General features: G+C 38.3%; 1 protein-coding gene across 1 annotated transcript in view; it reads right to left on the bottom strand.

The window, feature by feature from the left end:
• TENM4 (teneurin transmembrane protein 4) overlaps window positions 1-14,513 on the bottom strand; it is a 1,656,871-nt gene extending 1,642,358 nt beyond the window's left edge. The window contains exon 1 of the mRNA XM_065029145.1: window positions 14,197-14,513. The gene's annotated coding sequence lies outside the window, so the exon portion shown is untranslated. The remainder of the gene's footprint in view (window positions 1-14,196) is intronic.
• Between the last annotated feature and the right edge of the window lie 5,005 nt (window positions 14,514-19,518).

The following is a 19,518-nucleotide window of genomic DNA, read 5'->3' on the forward strand; positions in this document are numbered from 1 at the left end:
TCCTCAGTCATTTTGCAGATGACACCAAGATGGGTGGGAATGTTGATCTGCTAGAGGGTGAGAGAGCCATACAGAGGGATCTGGACTGGCTGGACTGATGGGCTGAGGCCTGTTTTATGAGGTTCAACAAGGCCAAGTGTTAAGTCTTGCACTTGGGTGACAACAACCCCAGGCAGTGTAACAGGCTCAGGGAAGAGTGGCTGGCAGAGAGGGATCTGGGGGTGTGAGAGTGGCTGAACATGAGCCAGCAGTGTGCCCAGGTGGCAAAGAATGCCAACAGCATCCTGGCTTGTACCAGGAATAGTGCGGCCAGCAGGACCAGGGCAGTGATCTTTGCCATATACTGGGCACTGGTGAGGCCACACCTCAAATCCTGGGCTAAGTTTTGGGCCCCTCACTACAGGAAAATCCATTGAGGCACTGGAGAGAGTTCAAAGAAGTGCAATGAAGCTGGTGAAGAGACTGGAGCACAAGTGTGTTGAGGAGAGGCTGATGGATCTGGGGCTGTTTAGCCTGGAGACAAGGAGGCTGAGGGGAGATCTCCCCACTGTCTATAACTATATGAAAAGAGGATGTAGCATGGAGGGTGTTGATCTTCCAAGTAGCAAGTGATAGGACAAGACGAAATGGTCTCAAGTTGCACCAGAGGAGGTTCAGATTGGATATTAGGAAAAATTTATTCATGTAAAGGGCTGTCAGACACTGGAACAGGTGGCCTAGGGCAGTGATGGAGTTGCCATTCCTGGAAGTGTTTAAAAGCCATGAAGACATGTAACTTAGGGACATGGTTTGGAAGTGAACTTGGCAGTTTTAGGCTAATGGGTGGACTCAATGTTCTTAAATGTCTTTTCCAATCTAAATGTTTATTTGATTCTAAGAAATTATGTTATTTTTTTTCATATTGAAAGCTAAAGATTTGCAAATACAACAGCATCTCAGACAAAATCATAGAACAGCCAATACAAAACTCAATCAATAAGAATTAAAAGAAAGAAATGCAGTATGTTAATGCTATTCTACGTTCGTATAAAATAAAAGTACATTGACCACACGTTGTTATGTTTAAAACTTTGAGGGATGAAAATAATGATGTTGCTGCAATAGATTTCTGTAATACATTCAACTTGAGACCACATTACATTTTGAGTAATAAAGCTTGAAGAACTTCACATTCATATATTAAATGGATCAAAAACTTTTTAAATAATAAGATTCAGAATACAATCCTAAATCAGAATCATTGCTTAACCAGCTGCATTTTAAGTAGAAACCCACAGAGATTTTTTTAGTTCTTTTTGGCTCTGTATGTCTTAATCTTTTTATCAACGGGTTATGAATAGAGAAATACACAATAAAACCACATGCACAAAAGGTACCAGGTTTGTTGATGACCAAATGCCTAGGGCATAGTAAATACAGGAGAACAGTTCATCTCTATAGCCTGTAAGAAAACCATATGTGTTTCAAATCCAAATACAAACATCACAGGCAAGAATATAGGCCATGTCAATACAAAGGCAGATTCTGTCTTTAAAGCTGTGTTTCTGAAATAGTCTTAGGATGGTTAATGGTAATAAACTGAGACTAACTTCCTAGTACTAATTTGTAACAAAAAAAAGGGTTAATTTGATCCTAGGATTATAAACTTGGAAATATTCTGCATGATTTAAAAACAAACAAACAAACAAACAAACAAACAAACAAACAAACACTAACAAAAGCCCTACATTTGTCAAAGTCAGAACTCCATTTAATGACTGATGAACTGAAAAATACACGTAATAATGAAAAAATGGATGAGTTCAATTTGGTTAGCTTATCACAGAGATCACAAGGGAGAGACTCTATCACATGCCATGAACACCTACAAGAGAAAAAGAACTTTGACAATAGTTCTTTAGTTTAGAAGGTAAATATAAGAAAAAAGTCACTTGGAAAATAGATAAATTCAGACTAGAAATAAAGTACAAAACTTTAACAAGGTCAATATTGCCATAGATTATGAGTGTTCATTATCATTAAAATAAATTACAATTCAGTGTTTATTCAGTGAATTTTTAAGACAAAACATTGCTGGCATTGCATCTAGAAAGATAGGCGCTGTTACTGTTATCAGCACTCACTACCTGGAAAACTGGAGTCACATAACAGCATAACTTCCAGAGCTATTAATTCATGCACTGTGTTACAGAAATTTGCAGATGTCAGGGCCTGTAGAGACTCCTGGAACTGTACCTTCCCATTCTTTACCAAATGAATTTTTAACACAGATTCTTATTTTATCCTTTTTTTTTTGTTTTTTTGTGTCTAAACAGTTTGTCATGTCATGAATACACAAGGTTATCCAGTCACAAAGACATCTTTTCCTATGTGTTGCCCTTAGGATTGTTGAAGGACGTATTGGTATCATCAAAATAACAAAATTCTGAGGAAAATTGTCAGTCTCACAGCTCACTGACTTTGAGGATTTTACAAGGTGCTATAATATATAGAGTCAGACAATTTGGCAGAGCCGGCCATGCCAAAAATTATATACATTAAAAAGTATGTCTTCTCTTTGAATTCATACAACTTCATGTAATTTACTATAATATTAAACTATCAAGTGTGTCAGACAGACTATGTCAGAAAGTGAGTATTGATCAATTCCACTTGGATAATAAGGCCTGTTTTCTGTTGGCTGCTTAAGAAAAATTTGTAGCATATTGCATTTGTGTAAAAGACAAAGTCTATTCTGGACATTATTTTCCTTTCAGTCTTATGGCAAATGGATCCAGCACTGCAGAACTGCAGATTAGAAAGTCTTTTCCAGTTAATTCCAGCTTCCTGGTCTACAAAAGAGGGAAGATTAATATAGCACCTGTCAGAAGAAGGACTCTAATGGATAAAATCAAGTCAAATCCTTATGGGTACTGGATCCAGGAAAATGTCTTTGGATAAAATATTATCAAGGAAAAGTGTAAGAACAGGTACCTGTGAAAATATCTGACATTATCTTACCAGTCAGATTCGTCCACTTGAACCAGCAATATCCTGTTATCATCTACTGCTTTTTTTTACCACCTTCGTGAATCTGAAACTATACATCCTATGAGCCCACACAAAACACCAGTTGGCTGAGGAAACATGAGGTAGAAAAAGAGCATATCTTAATTATTACAGAATGTACAACATGTGATAGAAAACAAAACAACCATGAAAACAATCTGCATCAGAGTTTGAAAACTGATACAGAGATTCTTGAACTTCTTCTCCGTCTTTCTACACATGCAGACAGAGCTGCTCCTTTTTGTTCCTTTTTCAGATTATAATGGAATAATGTTAGATTTCATTTCATGGTCTCATACAGCTAAAAACAAATTCAAAACCCTAATGGATAAAAGATATGTAACACCTCTTGACTAAATTTGGCTGCTACAAAATACGGTCTGTTCCTCTTTGTTCAAAATTGTTTCCAAACTCAGGTTTGGGGAAGCAACTGTCCTGATACCCTTAAAATAATTAGGAATTTTCAACTGTCCAATAATTCTGCTCTAATTACAGTAAGGTTAAATCTGACCATTTAAATGTGTATACACTATATTACCCTAATTACCACAAGACTAGTTTTGAATAGAACTAATTTTCATGTGCTTGGTTGTCTCTTTTGTGAGGGAGAAGACTTTGAAAGTGATATTTTAGTTTCCAGTTGTGAGTTTTTGTCATATAGAAGGATCATATTTTCAAGATTTTCCTCAATGCTCTGTAGACTGTGACCACTTTTTCCCCATTGAAACCTGTGATTTCCGTGTAATGACTTACCTCCAGAAGTGAATGCTTTAAGTACATGCTCATATATCATAAAACATGGAGCATCTGATCAGTTAAATCTTGATATAAGGGTGGTTGACTGTTCTTACACCTAGAAATGAGTTTAATGGGATTCCCACTTGGTTTCAAGTAGCTTGGAGAATTCTCAACAACCACCAGTTCTTCATTCACATTTTATCTATTTCTGAATATTATTATTTTTTGTGCCCAGGATCAGTCCCCTCAAATTTAATACTTTTTTACCAAAAGCTTACTGTCTTCACTTGTGCAAAATCATGTATAGGTCAAACGAAGCTTCGCTTCTCATGGCATCCCCAGGTATAGCAAAAGCAGTGCTGCAGTGTCATTTCCTGAAATAACACACAGATAAGGACTCAGCATCATACCTGTGAGAAATGTTGCTTTTGCCAAGAGTCCTGATCAGAATGATTAAATCTGATTGTCTGCATATACATGCTTTCCAGTGTTTGAAAAGCTGCAGCTGTAACTGTGGTTGCTCAAATATATTGAACTTTAGGTATTTTTGGATCAATTTGGATACTTAATTGAAAAAAGGTCAAGATGTCTAGGCAGACATAGCAGCAACTTAACATTGAGCACTTGTGGACCCTGTCCCTTCTTGTGACACAACTACTCAGGGTTTCTTTGCAAAATCTCCCACCTCATCATTCACTTTGCTCTGACATACAGTAGAGCTGTTAAGAGTCATATCTCTTGCAAAGTTCCCTGAGACCTCTCAATAAATATCAAAGTAGGAGTTCTATATATTCATTAATTATTTTAAATACCCAAAACCAAACATAACATTTTAAGTTGATGGGTGTATAAAGTAAGAGTAATGAAAAAAGCAGAGTGGAATCTGTATCTTTAGAAAACATCTAGTTCATATCTGGGATAAGATCCAAGTTCATTGAAATGAACAGATAGGGGCTCAGTGCCCCCATCAGACATTTGTACAATGACTGCAGAAGCAAACGTGGTCTCAGCCATTATTTCTTCAGCAACAGTGTAAATGCAGCCCCAGCTCCATCCACTACGAGATTTGCCTGGTTCTCTCCCTCTTCGGGATGTCATCATGGAAACAGTCTTGATTACTTAATGTTCCTTAAAATGGTACTAGCGTAGCTAATCAATTTCATTCTGTTGTTAAGCAGGATATTTTTCCTTTCTGAAACAATATTGATTACCTAATTATTGCCATTAAAAGCACCCAAAACCAACACACATTTAAGCCAGTGATTGCATGGCTGCTATTAAAGCTCTCACCAGTAATACTATTCTATTTCTACTCAGTTTGCAGAGCTTCTCTCTTTTTGAACATCTTCAACTCTCTCACCACGCTAATATTTAGTAACTTTTCCACTTCCCCCAACTTCCACCAGCAGACAGTGCAAAATTAATGATGAAAAGCAGGATCCAACAGCTTGTTCCAGAAAACAGTGATACAAGACACAAAGAAGAGAATATGGCAGCATATGTAGACACAGCACCTGTTTCTAATTTTTAAATGTTAAAAGTTAATTCCACCTCATTCAAACTTATTTTAGAAAGCAATTGACAACAGGAAAAATTATAAAATTGGCAGGAAACTAAGTCTTGGGTGTTGAGAATCAAGAACTTCAAACTGTGAATTAGGATATCTATGTATATCTATATATATTGCTTTTGCATCATTAGGAGAATTTGGCTCTACAGCTGTATTTATGATTATTGAAGGATTCTTCTATTTATATTTAGCCGTAAAATTACACATATTTAAAAGCCCTGTTACCTCTTTAAAAAGACAGTAGTAAACCTGTCTGCCTCTGTAGTCTAGGTGTGTTTTAACCTGATACTCAAAACCCTTTGTGGGATTTGCCCTAGATGACAAATCACCCCCTTTTTCTAGCTTTTCCCTGTGTGTAACCTGTGTTTTGTGAATCATGAATTGCATACATGATGTCATATATCTCTGTATGTGCGTGTTTGTATTCTCTCATGCACAGTGTAAGTATTATACATATATTCTTTTGCATTATCTATATGTAGACAATGGAGTTATAGTGTCTTTTTTTAGTTGGCATATAGCATATATTATAAACAGTGGATTCACACTGCAGACACAGTATGCATAAAATGTGTACCATATCATATCAGCAGTGCAGATGATGCCATTATAAGTACCCCACATCAGCCTCATGAACACCCGGTAGCTTTTAAAAAAGGAAAAGGTGATGATCTGTCAAGAAACTAGAGCAATAACATCTATAGGCTGCAACATCACTGGAAAAGGTAAGCAGACATGGTCCGATACTTTCTTGGTGATGTCTGACGTGCTTTCAGGAGTGTGCAACTTCATGGTGATATATGTATGTCAGAATGGACTTCGACTATGCGAAAATGGAGTCATAGAAATGTTTTTTCCTCCTATGTGGCCTAAGATGCAGAAGGTGGAGTGAATTCATGGGTGCACCCCAAATCACGTCAGCCAGAGTCCCAGTTGTACAAATACAGAACAAATGATAGTCCTTAACTATACAGCTACAGACAAAGAGCTGCATTAAGTTTTTGTGCCTGAAGGAGAAAGCAAGCCCCATCTACATCATTCTTGTTTTGCTCTCTCAGCCTCACACACTTCAGCAAGAGGGACAGATGAGACAGACATATTCAGACTTGTCGGCAGTCTGAATACAGCCCTGAAGGACAAAGTAGAACACAAACATACAGCAAAACATGTGAGAAGAGAACAAAAAATGGAAAGATCAGCAGCCAGACAGTGCTAGTATTTACAAGACTCTTCCTACCTCAACAACAGCATTTTATATTTTCAGTGAAACTGACTGGTTGATAAGCAATGTGAAAGCCAGTAAATTGAATTAAATTTAATTTGAACTGATTGAAATTCTAATAAATTCTTTTGATTTTTGAGTTTTGTTTCTGTGGAAGAACAGATTAGGCAAAAACATTAATCTTCCATATCATAGCAGTGTTCTCTTTAGAGAGCAGTGTAGGGGAAAGGGACCTGGGAGTCCTGGTGGACAGCAGGAAGACCATGAGCCAGCACTGGGCCCTTGTGGCCAGGAAGGCCAATGGCATCCTGGGGTGTATTAGAAGGGGGATGGTTAGTAGGTCGAGAGAGGTCCTCCTTCCCCTCTACTTTGCCCTGGTGAGACCACATCTGGAATATTGTGTCCAGTTCTGGGCCCCTCAGTTCCAGAAGGACAGGGAACTGCTGGAGAGAGTCCAGCGCAGGGCAACAAAGATGATTAAGGGAGTGGAGCATCTCCTGTATGAGGAAAGGCTGAGGGAGCTGGGGCTCTTTAGCTTGGAGGAGACTGAGGGGTGACCTCCTTAATGTTTATAAATATATAAAGGGTGAGTGTCAGGAGGATGGAGCCAGGCTCTTCTCGGTGACAACCAATGATAGGACAAGGGGTAACGGGTACAAACTGGAATACAAAAGGTTCCACTTAAATTTGAGAAGAAACTTCTTCTCAGTGAGGGTGACAGAGCCTGGAACAGGCTGCCCAGGGAGGTTGTGGAGTGTCCTACTCTGCAGACCTTCAAAACCCGCATGGACACATTCTTGTGTAACCTCATCTGGGTGTTCCTGCTCCGGCAGGGGGATTGTACTGGATGATCTTCGAGGTCCCTTCCAATCCCTAACATTCTGTGATTCTGTGATTTTGTGATTATCTAACCCTAAAAATTCTCACATTATTACTGACACTGAATGACCCACAGAAACAACTGGGTTCCAGAAAAGGGAAAGGAGGGAAAGGAGGACAAATGGAGAGGAAACTGTTACATTTCTTTCTCCTTGGTACAGTTTTTATTTCCAAGAATGGACTTAAACTCAAGTTGCTTCTTGCTATGGGACCCGCCATACGGCCACATACGTGTTCCTGCTCACAAGCAGCATCAGCATGCTGGCCACAATCTACTTCAAAAACAAATGGGGTCCAAAAACACCTTCCTCTCTAAACAGGTTGTCTGTGTGTGTGTGTGCGTGCTCGCATGTGTGATTTATGCAAAAATCCTGTCAAAATATTCTGGTTTATCAAAAGCCTAATTTACATACATTTTTATGACACTGTAGAGGTTGATTAACATGACGTATCGCAATTCAGAAGGAATGTTGACTGAAGCGTTTTAGGAGCCTGGGATGCGAGAGCACGACGTAGATAAGCATATGGAGTTCAGTGAATGAAACCAGAGGCTGCCTATTCTGCTATGATTTATGTTTCTCCACTTGTGAGAACTTGATGGCATTCTGAGATAAGAGATTTTTTTTAGAAAAATCTAGTACAATGAAAAAATCATTATAAATCTTTCTTTATTTATCTTTGATATATCCAGCTACATCTTCCACCACCTTTTACAGACATCAGGATTTCGGTTTTATTAAAGGGAAAAATAGCCAGCACTATAACCTCATTTATAAAAAGTAAGTTAAAATATTTAATCAAAAGCATATAGAAATTATTTTTTTATCACCTGGATTTAGAGAAACCATAGCAACACTCATCCTGCAAAATAAAATCGAGTGACATTTTGTGTTAGGTCTTTTAAATTTATGTGATAACTTACCAGTGCATTTGAAAACAGATTAATTTTACATTTTCTCATTATTTATTTAATTCGTTTTATTTCATTGGATACTGACATTTCTCCAGAGTCTTAGAAGATGAGAGACATAATTGTTCCCTAACTTCTTTCTGTGTCACCAAAACAATGTAAATACCATTCTCTTGCCAAGTCAAATTCTCCAACCAGTGGAAATGTTTGCTAGTAGCCTTCCTGAAAGGAAATCACCTCATGCATTATTCACAATACCATAGCTCTACTTAGAAACGTTGCAACAAAAAATAATATTTCACTGTCATGAATTACTCCTCCTCACTCCCAACAACATCCACTACAATTAGTTATTGGTTTACACAGACTGATAGTCCAGAGCACGGGAGACAAAGAGGATCATGCTCACCATCCCAGTGTCAAATTATCAGTCATGGGAGACAGAATTTTACATTATTATGACATATGGGGTTGCTTATTGCTTTACAAACAGTATATTTATGCTGGAGCAAATATTTAATAACTGGTGATGACCAGCCATGCTTCCTGGGAATTCGAACTGGTAAATACAGGATAGTTCCAATAGGATAGAAAAAAGATCTTTCAATCAATTAAGAGCTACTCTTCCTCAGGGGACCTCTGGGACATAGTTCTGTGCTTCTTCCTTTCTAATGGGATATAATTTTAAAAATGCATGTTTTAAAACAACTTTTGATGCTCTAAACCCTCTGTCACCTCTACAAGCCCTTGGAGTATATCCAAGCAGGCTCTCTTTACCCTCACTCTCACTTCTGGCATTCATTCAGAAATATTTGGGTTCAAAAGCCTGGTGGCACAAGGATGAAATAACAAATTCAAAAGCCAGGTGGCTTTTATAACATTTCCTGTGATAGTTCTAACTTAGATATTTAATTTAGACGTAGATGTACCTGAATGTTGAGCATCTGTCCCATCTTAAGTCAGCACCATGATTACTTTTAACTCAGTGGAGTGAGTTAATCTTTCTAACATGGTCCAAGGGAAAACATATTCAGCCTAAACTGTCCTTCATGTCTAATAGAGAAGGGCTGGATCTTCGCAAGAAGCAATTCATGGCAGCAGCTCCTCTCTCCATCGTTATGTGATTGACCATTAGGGCTCATTTCTGTCACTTAATGTAGAACCCAGTCTTATCCAAGATGGTGCAGGATGCTCTCAAGTTTCTGCTGCAGAAGGACTCACCTCTCCCTTATGTGATGCATCGTCCCCATATCTACCTTGCACTAGAAGACAAAGCTCCTTTTCTAGCCAATAATGATCTGGTAAATAAAGTCAGAAAAGACCAGAAAAGTATTTCGTTCACTAGACAGATTTTTTTTTTTCTAGGATTAATCTGGAGCTGAATCTCAATTTTTGTTTCTGGTTATAAGTTATGCTTTCATAAAAGTAGCCCAAAGGAACTTTCAGGTTAAGCAGGGAGATACGTAATTCGTCATCAGCTTAGGCAGTTGTAGATGGCAAATGAACTGTATTACAGTCTGGGACTTGGGTGTGCTTTCTTTAATTCTCATTTCAGCAGGTTTTGGATATACCCATCCCTTCAGATAAAGGAGTGGGACTTGTTATTCATTCTCATATGTATACAGGTTATAAACCCACTTGCAAGTGGTATAAACGAGGTCAAAATATTCAAGAGATGTTCTGGACACACTTTACTTAGACAATATTTCTTTTTAATAATTTCTATTCAATCTGTGTCATGTAGTGACATAATTTGAGAGTAAAAGGAGGGAGTCATTAGGATTGTGTTGTCTGAGGCTGACTTTCTGACAAGACTTCTCCTGAGAAAGAAGCAAACCTTTACTTGCTAAAGGACATTATCGTGGCTATTCTCTGGATGTGATATGAACTGTTAGCAGCTTCTGGAGCGTTTTCTTGAACTATGCAGCAGATATATTTCTCCGTGAATAAAAGTCTCCGTGTCTCCATCTCACAGAGGCGTAGCAAGGTTGAATACAGATTGACACTCATTGCAGACGGGTGGCAGCACGTCTGCTATCTAGAGCAGACGAGAGGTGAAGGTTCCTGATAAATTGTTAACCTCATGCGATGGCACTGCTATTTATCCCCCAAGTTTGCAGGAAGGCACCCAAGAGGTGCCACTGGCTGTCTTAGGGGTGCTCAGTGCCACCACTGGGTGTCTCACCAACCAGCTTTTTGAAGAAGATGAGGACAGTGATGATCCTTGCTGTGGCTGCACAAGGATGGAAGAACAAATTCAAGCAGCAGTGGCAGCTTACAAGAAGATACAACCGGATCTGTAAGTTACAGGGGAAAACACAACTATCTGACATCCAGCCTCAGGAAACATTGGCATGAGAACAACACCAACCAGGTGTTTGAAACTTCCCTGTGAAGAATTTCAGCCATTATTACAGTTGCATTACCAAAAATGATTTTTGACTACAAATATAGAATAGACAAGTGAAAACCTGCTCTCCCTCCAACAGGTTAATTATCTTCCTTTGTATGCAAATCATCTTAGTTTCATGCTTTGCATGGCACTGTGAATGCATGTGAAATATTCCCTGCCCCACTTATGGTTTAAATTGATGCTACTGGGCACGCAATAAGTTAATTAGCTCTGAAGGGGTTAATGGAGATGGAGGAAAGTTCTCTTGCTAGCAGACTGTGTCTGAAACCACATATTTTTATGGCATTACCTTCACAGAGAAATAGCATTAAGGAAAGACAAATTAAACAGGAGAATAGTAGCCAGGGGAGTCTTAAAGTTAATCCAGCGTATTGCTGTAAAAAGGCTTGCCATCTGGATCCTAGTTTGCTGCAATATTGAAGCTTCATGGCATTTTCTTCCCTTCATCTTCATTTTCAGCTGTCATTCATGAGAGAGCTGAAAAACCCATGCAGTACTCCAGTGTTGAAGTGAGTGCACGATATAAGAAGCTTTCAGAAATCCCTGTTAGAGTGTGTAAATAGATAACTGTCGTCTATAACAACTTTGAAGCTGTTTCTATGTCAGTAGCCTCTGATAGACTCACAGCCATGGAGCAGTGGTAGTCATACAAGTGTTGGCGTCTTCCAAAATTAAACAAAACCAGGCTCTCACTTTCTCCAGAAAGAAGAGTGGATGCTGTGTTGCCTTTGCCAATCACTCCAGATTCCAATAACTCCACTAAGCTTCTGTCAGCTGTTTTGAATCCCTCTCTTTACCTCTGGTATCACAGGCAACAGTTAAAGGGACCTCTTTGCATAAAATACCTCAAAACACTAGAGGGCCGGTTGGCTCAGTAAAATGTAGTGCTGGGGCTGAGAGACTGTAACTTAACAAAACGTGTCTGAGGCTCCGGATGCTGGCTTTGACTAGCAAGGCAGAAGAGAAACGCATCAGCAGTTGCATTTTATGTGATCGACAAATCTGCTTTGAAAAGGCACATGGGTGAGGTGGCCGAGAGGGCAAAATGAATTACCTCTCACCTCCTCAGGAACGGTGGTGGAGGTCAGGAAGGAGCCATGGACACATTAAAGCAGGAGAGGAGACCTTACATGTCTTAAAGGGAATTAAACAGAGAGATTTGGGATGGTGGTGCTTCTGTTTGTTTGGTTTTGTTTTGTTTTTCTCTTAGGCTTTGGTAAGGGGAAATATAAAAGGTGGTTGCTCTCAGATACCTGCAGTTGTCACCACACACAGGCAGGTTTTAATTTCTAGTGAGTGAAAAAACAAACTCTCCATTTTGACTGCTTTTTTCTGGAATAAAACCAAGCTATAAAGGAACAGAGCCAGGTCCTCGGGTGACAAAAATTCAAACAGCACCAAGGGAAAATGAGATTTTACGTCAGTTTGCACCCATGTAAACAACTTCTATTCATGTAAACAACTTCCTACTGATTTCAGGAGGGTAGTCTGATTTCCCCTCCTTGGAAACAGAATCTGACCCATCAAATTATTTTTTTCATATGCTTTTAAATGTATTTTATGCCTGCAGTACCTGCATGCGACGGGCCACCGCATGTTATAACTACAGGGCGGAGCTGGGGGGACCAACAGAAAGTTTGCACCCAAACACCAGGCTGATTCAGATGTCATAAAAAATGAAGACAGACGAAAGGGACAAACAGTTTTTCCCCATCACCTGAGGAGGAGACACTGAGTGACAGCTCACCACCAGCTGAGGGTTGGAACAGGTAGGAGGGACATCTCACGGGCCATCCTGACCTTGCCACCACCGAGCATAAGGATCCAGCCTGAGTGAGGACAGACTGCCAAGGAGGTACCTCTGGACATTAGGAACCTTAAATTCACTTTGAGCACACACAGATATCTCCACTGGTGACACTTTTCAGAGGTGGGTACTCCACAGCTCCTGGCACTTCCCAGATACTGGGAGGATTTTTAAAGAAATAATCACAACCAGCCTCAAGAGGGTTTCTGAGGTGTTCTTATATAACAGAATTCCTGTCTAGATGTTTTATTCTGCTGTGTAGTTACGGAGATCTGCAGTATGACCCATTAATAGGATATTTTTTAGTAATTCAAAAGTCATTGAGATCTACAGGCAGCTAGGATTATTTAAGTCTTTTTAGATCAGTTATCTCTAGACATACAGGCACATGCACACATGTTGCCTCTGTATTTTCAAGACCATTCTACTTCTACCTGCAGGGGACAACTATCTCTGCTGCTTGTACAATTTTGATAAATTACAAATGGGAATTTTCCCAAGAGGAGATTAGGCAAATCACTTTCCATCCTCAGAGTACACTGAGTTTGCAGTGGGCTTCTCTGTCTTTAGCAACATCCCAAAATAAGTTTCCAGTCAGTGCAAATACAGGAGGTACCAAGTTAACATTTAATCATCATAACAGTATCAATGTCTTGGATATGCTCAGACAAAACTGTATATCATTTGGGAAATAATGTCCTATGAGAGAGAAGCATCTGAGCTGTAATTTGTTTTCATTGCTGATGACCTGTTAGCAAAAGAATCCACAAGTATAAGCAACAGATCACGTTGGCTGTGAGCAAATAAGAGGTACAGCCAGCTATTTACTGCAGTGCATGCTTATCTGTATCATGTTTACTTGAGGAAACACTTATATATGTCCTATCACAATATCTCAACCTGCAAAAATCTTTAATCTAAAATTCCATCTCCTTGAAAAGTCAGAATTATCATAAAAATCTTGGGAGCAAAACTCCAAACACTATGAATATTCATTCTCTTCACAGCTGTTACATTTATGGAAATGCAATAACAGCAAACTTCTTGGATTTGGCAAAGACTTTTTACCAGATGAATACATGCCAGTAAAAGAACTTAAGTGAAATGAAAAGCCTGGCTCACTCCTCTTTTCTAAAGAAGTGTGCTGCAGTCCAGAGCATTTTGAAAGTTAATGAAAGAGTCTTTTTTCAAATTTCAAAACGTGTATGCAAATTTCAGCTGGCAGTGCATGCACAGACCATATTTAATAAACACATCAATTTGAAAGCAATGTTCCATGTCCACAGTTAAACAGCCGATGAATGGAAATTTTGCCCTGATAGAAATAACAGCAGTCTATTTGCTTGTAATACAAAATGCAGAGTTGTCATCTCCCCTGAAAGTTTAAGCCTGTCATATAATTTTACCCTTTAATAAACAAACTGCATGGCTAACTGATGGGGAAAAAAAAAATAATAATCTGTCCATTTACTGCTATTGCTATGATTTGCTCAAGCCTTGCTCCAGCAGCTCTCAGTGAAAAACTGCATAGACCAGGAATGTCTGCAAGTGAGATGAACAGATAGGAACATTCAGCACAAGATGTAAGGTAAAGAAGACTGCAACATACCTTCAGCAGTGTGCTCCTTCCTTCCCAGCCAGACAGTTCTCAAGAATGTACACTACTGATGGGACTAGGAAAGTAATTGTAAATGGACTACTAATAAGCAGATTTCACGAAACCAGATGTGACAGCAGGATGTCACTAAGTCCTTTTTAAACTTGCCTCCAGTGCTGTCTCCTAGTTCCTCCAGACAGAATTAGGCAGTTGTTGCTCGGATCAGAGCTGAAGAAGCAAGGGTGCTTTTTGACTGCAGTTGCTAATGCTCCACTTTCAGGGAAAGCGCAGAAGTATGTGTGTGCCTGCACTAACTGCACACACTCATCAGCCTGCTACAAGCAGGGAGATGTGATATGCATACTGAAAGAGCTGTGCAGGGAGGAGTAGTTCAGAAGCACACCCAAGCCTGTTCTGCCAGTAATTGCACCCTACTGACCTCCCTGGGCTGGATCACTGCTGTATAATTCATCAATAAGTGTATCAGTCAATAAGCAATGGGTCTTAAATAGTGCAGAAGAGGAGGGGAAAGGAGGGGACAAAGGCAGCTTCAAGCCTTCAAACAGCAAACTTTTAAGATAGCTGGTTTACATTTCTCTGCCCTTAATACTCCCACTGTAAATGTCATGGTCCATAGATGAAGGCATTCAGATTTGATTTTAATTAATAATCTGATAGAGGATTTCTTTAGCCATGATAGAGCACATTTTTACAAGAGTCCTAATGAGAGCTATTATTATTGCAGGGGTTATAAGAGTAACAACTGATTCCAGCTGTGAGGACAGACCCACAGAACAAAGGAGTGTAGTGACTCACCCCAAAAAACCGAACTTACAGTCAGATTGGATACGACAAATGCAAGAAATATCAGTATCTTTACTTTTCAAGGGAAAACATAAGCTTCAGAGATGAAAGAGGTATGCCCAAGGTCAAATATGGAATTTGAACCCAGATTTCCTATATCTTATTCTGTTTTCTTACAAATAAATCCAGACTGCATCTGTAGACACAAATCTCCAAAACATGAAGTAGTCCAGGCTGCCACTAAAACTAATCTTTGGTAAGAAACAAAGTAGCAACTGCCCATCATCTGTCTTCATGTCTTCAGTTCAATTCATTTTTAATATCAATATTCTAATAAGACAGCATTTTAAAATACAATGTTTTCACAGTAATTTGACCATGCAAACTTGACAGGTGATTCTGCTGGAATGTGCTCCAACCTTCTCCTGGAAAAGTGAACTGTCACATTAGCTTGTGCAGCTTTTTAAGGAAAACTGACTAAAATTGCTTTGGCTGGTCAAGTTCTACTCTTTCTATATTGAAAGATCCCCTTCTAGATCCCACAGTGGGGCAGTGGCTTCAGAATGTGTTGACAGGTGAAAAAAAAAACAACTTATAATGACTAATCATCACCAGAGTCTAGGAGTGCTGACGTGGTTCTGAAGACAATTCATCCCAGGACTGACTGTATCCTGCTTTATTTGTGAGGTGTGATAAGAGCTCAAGGTTGTGTGGCTGCTGACCATAAAGATAAACAGTAGGATGTGAAAAATCTCCAGAGACTCCTCCAGTCTGTGTCTTCAGGGAATATTTTCTGAGTTAAGGGAAGAGCTTCTTTTTGGCTATTGTTAGTTACAGACTACTGGACAGAACAAACAGCCTTGAGTTCATTGTGTTTGCAGTCTGAAGAAACAAGCAATACAAGACAGACACATTGTAGTAGAGCTTGCAAAATGCAGCAATATTGAAAAAAATACACTAAAAAATACACCACAATGACCTACATCTCTTTTTTATAAATGCATTATTCTTAAATACTATTATATTATCTCAGTAACATCATTCAGTATTATCTTACTTGAGGTCTACATTGACATTACTGAGAATTGTCTATCAGGGAGAAGAATTTGGTCCCTGAAAAATAGTTTTGGAAAACCAGCAGGAATAACTCTGTGGAGTATTTTCACGGATGCTAAATATGGATAATTTAATTTGATTGTCTACCAAATTGTCTATCTTGACTTAGTTGCAAGCAAACACTTCAGTTCTTATTGTGCATCAATCACAGACATTCTAGGCAGCTCTATTTTTTTTTTCCTAGTCCAGAAAAGGAAGCACCTAAGAAAGCTCCAAACCCACAAACATTTAATTAAATAGGCAACACAAAAAACCAGGCAGCCCAACAGGATTAGTCCTGAGAGAAAAACCACTTCTTATACGGTGTGAGCTTTTATAGATATCTGAAATGCTGACATTGTGTAGGTTTGTCTTTATCTAAAGACTAGCATTTACTAATATGCTAGATGCAAATAACTGTTTGAAAGAGTAAAATGGACCGTGCCGTAGGTGAGGAAAGACATGTGCAGAAGGATTTTTGGCACATGGGAATAATGCAAGGAGCTAGGATCGTAAAAACATAAAATATTTTGTGTGGAATAAGAGATGCTTACAATTCCTTTGGTATGTGGTACATGGATAAGAGATACTTTTACATGGAGCACAGTGAAAAGACATGGATCTCTGTGTCCTCCAACATACCCAGAAGTCATGTGAAAGGTGGAAGTCCTGTCCTCCCTCTGGTATGATTGACATCTCCAGGGAAATTCATTTTCAGTTGGTGCTTCTAGTCTTGCCTGAACTCAAGAGTTGACATAAATTTATGTGAATATTGCGAGCAAGGCACCATGCTCAAGGCAGGCAATGCTGCAGCTCAGTAGCGTAAGCTCATATAGGTTTAGTGCCAGGCTAATCACATCATGGATCATTGTTGTTCTAGTTACTGTTGGATTATTTTTTTTTGTTACAGCTTATAAAAAAAAAAAATCTGAAAATAGGTTTTATTGCATGTTAACTTTGGTTCAGGAAAGATTCTAGGAGTTCTGGGATTTTTGCCAAATCTTTAAGAGTCTGACAATACTTACAAGTCATATTAAACAGTAAATAAACTACTAGTGATTTGGAGGGAAAAAAAAAAACACCAAAAAATCTAAACATTCATTGAATCAATATCTCTTTACAGAATGAGTGTACCATCTAAAAGTGTTCTTTTTTTTTTTTTTTTTTCTCCTACAAGATAGACACTTTTTATGAAAGGAAATAAGTATCCTTCTACTCTAGAAAAAAAAAAAACAAGTATGATGCAAATTGTGCTGTGATATAGAAAGCTCTCCACAGAATATTTAGCAAACCAATGACAACAGTAACTGCCTACAATCTTCCTTCAAAGGACATTGCACTTTTCCCTGCAGATAGATTATCTGAAATGAGTAAAAGAAAACCAATTTCTCCTCATTGTTTTTAAATTAAACAAAACAGAAAACCAAACCAAACCAAACCAAAAAAACAAACCAAACTAAACAAACAAAACCAAACAAAACCATACACAGCAAAATGCAAAATAATTTTGTCCAGGTTTTTGTTTTAACAGTTATTTGCTTTGAATGTCTAATTTTAGCTGAGTTTTTGAAACATGATTTCACCAAAACAGCACCTGCTGTGGAAACCAAACTCTTTTAAAACAATACAAATAGCATAACAAAAGACAATATTGGCATTAAAAATCTTAACTTTTATATTTGTTATGCTGGACACTGTCAAAATATTTAAGAAGATAAACGTCCTTCTATCCTAAATCAACTGGCTTTTCTCAAGTCTCCTTAAAAATAAGGTCCGGAATTTACATAGGAAGCAAAGTACCAAGATGTGTCCACTCCTGATTTTTCACTAACATTAGGCTAAATCAGTCCTCAAGTGAAAGTGTTAGGAAAAATACTTAATCCTCAAATAAACTGATAATTTTAAAAGGGCAGACTAAATGGGGCCTAGTACTCCTTAATGCTGACCTAGCAGTAAGTGAATTTACAATTGGAACCAAGAAAAGACAGAAAATTATTGTTTAACTGTCATTTAGGGCTTGTTTTGTTTTATTTGAAGATTCAAGGCTAAGGCAGACTTGAAAGATTCTCTAGCAACAAACCATTATCAAAAGACTGAAGAAGGAATAAGACAAAGCCTTCAAGCTGCAGGTAACTAGAATTAGGGCTCAAATAAATTTATTATAAGACCCATAAAATCCAAAGTCTATTGTCTGCCAAAATTAAGAGCCTAATATAAAAAGTGTGGGTGAAAGGCAGCAGTGATCACTTCTATTCCCAATGAGTTAATTATGTCTCCACGCAATTTTCATGCTTTTCATGTGCACAGAGCCCTGAGGCCACATACAGACACACAGAAGCCAATAGAGCTCTGCCCATATGGAGCCCTTGCATCTACCAAGGTGCCGGTGTTTTTCTAAGGAAGAGGCTCTCTAGAAAATAACATTCAGGAAAGAAAATTCTAAAAAAACTGTTTGAAGAAGACATTCCATGGGCTATGCTAATACTCTCCTAGCACAAATCAAAAGGAGTAATGTTTTTGAAAACCATATGGCAAGTAGGCAACCTCCAGTTTAAAATATTTGTTTTTTTTGAAAGGTCTTTAATCATTCCATAGTATTCAGTGTCTTTTTATCTGTACTGAAGCTCTTTCTCCCTTCCATTCAAACCAAAACCTTCCATCTTTTCAACTCCCTTTAAAAATCCAGACATAATATTTAGTTAGTACCTATCAATGGAAACACACAGGTTCAACAACACAGAAAAATACCCCTCAGTTAGGAATTTCTTCTCCTTCAACAAAAAATCTACACATCTATTCAAATGAATTTCACAATAGTTTTTAAGTATATCGTGCATAAAGGAGAGCTCTGACATCTTCCTAGGTCATAGACAGTAATTTTCTGAAAAAAAGTAATGTTTCCCAGGGCAAACAAGCTCAGGACAGACCCCAGAGTAAGAGTAATCATTTTAGCTGGTAAAGCACCTGGAAATTACATGTTCCTTAACGATGAAAAACCCTGCAATACAGTACATCCACTCAATGTGCTTGTGTGTGTAGACAGGTGTATGCGTAATATTAGTGATCCATTAAAAACATTAGGGAAGATCAGGGATGAGCATATATGTATATATTATATTTATTTCATTTGTATTATATATATGTATATATATCTTACATGTGTGTGCTTATGTATGCATGTGCATGTATATAATATATGAGTGTATGCATTCAAATAAACCCCTGTACTGAGGTTTTGATATCTGATAACTTGCCTCACAGCTACATGGAAAGATTATTGCTTGAGAATAGGTGGTATTTAGGAACTTAAAGCCCATATCTTGATACTATATTGCTGTTAGCATTCCACATTTCACATTCTAAAGATATTGACTTTTTTCTCCTCATACTTTCAGAGCGAGGGTATATGAATGTCATTCAAGCAAGGCTGTGTAT

Source organism: Columba livia, chromosome 1, assembly GCF_036013475.1.
Source record: "Columba livia isolate bColLiv1 breed racing homer chromosome 1, bColLiv1.pat.W.v2, whole genome shotgun sequence".
Classification (NCBI taxonomy): domain Eukaryota; kingdom Metazoa; phylum Chordata; class Aves; order Columbiformes; family Columbidae; genus Columba; species Columba livia.